Below are 908 nucleotides of genomic sequence, written 5' to 3'. Positions count from 1 at the left end.
ACCGGCAAATATGGAAATCGTAGCTGATTAATAAGATCTCTATAAGTTGGAAAAATGCGGGCCTGTGTGAGGTTTTTTAGGACGAAACGCCTACAAATTACTCCGTTTTTTTTTAGCTAAGCGGTTTCCATGAGTTGGTGATATTGAATTAATCTAATTTATGTTCTGTGTCAATGAAATTATCGCTTTGAAAATGATTTAACATTTAAAAAACGGTTTTGAATAATCTTAGCAAAAAAATCAGAGCCAGTATTTGTGTACAATATAAAACATGACTACGTTTCGACAATTACTTTTATTCATTATTGCAGTAGAAACTGGCCAAATGATCAGTTGCGCCTGATCCACATGGAGACATAAAAAACCCTGATCGGAAATCGACCCGGGGAGCGCTTGGGTTTGAACCATGGTGGGATTCAGCCGGTTCGCACCGTTTCTATAGAACCACGGTCTCACGAAATTTTATGAGATCAGCGAACCTGTTAGCATTACTGGTTACTGTCGGTGGACTTTTTTTTTTTTTTTTTCACGGGGTTCGAACCCAGGACTCTCCCGGGGACGAATCCCGATCTGGGTTTTTTATGTCTGTATGTGGGTCAGGCGCCCTAGACCGTTCGGCCAAGTTCCTGCCCCTGTCGATGGACTTTCTGTAACAGAACCGGCTGACAAAAAATTTTAATCGCACTACTGGTTCGAACCCCGTAAAAAATTAATAAAATAAAAAAGAGTTTCAACGTTTAGCTGCTGTGTCCATCGCTACGTCTGTCACGTGGACTTACAAGTGCTATTCTGTGGTTGTCCAGTCATATTTGCCTAGCTCGCCACACATGAAAATGGAATGTTTAGTAGTAGGCTACTACATAGTTAGTGCCAAACGATATATTTTATGCTACTGCTGTGTGGATTGA

This window comes from Phallusia mammillata, chromosome 2 (assembly GCF_965637545.1).
Source record: "Phallusia mammillata chromosome 2, kaPhaMamm4.hap1.1, whole genome shotgun sequence".
NCBI lineage: Eukaryota > Metazoa > Chordata > Ascidiacea > Phlebobranchia > Ascidiidae > Phallusia > Phallusia mammillata.
The sequence above is the reverse complement of the archived record's forward strand: the minus strand, read 5'-3'. Positions refer to the sequence as shown.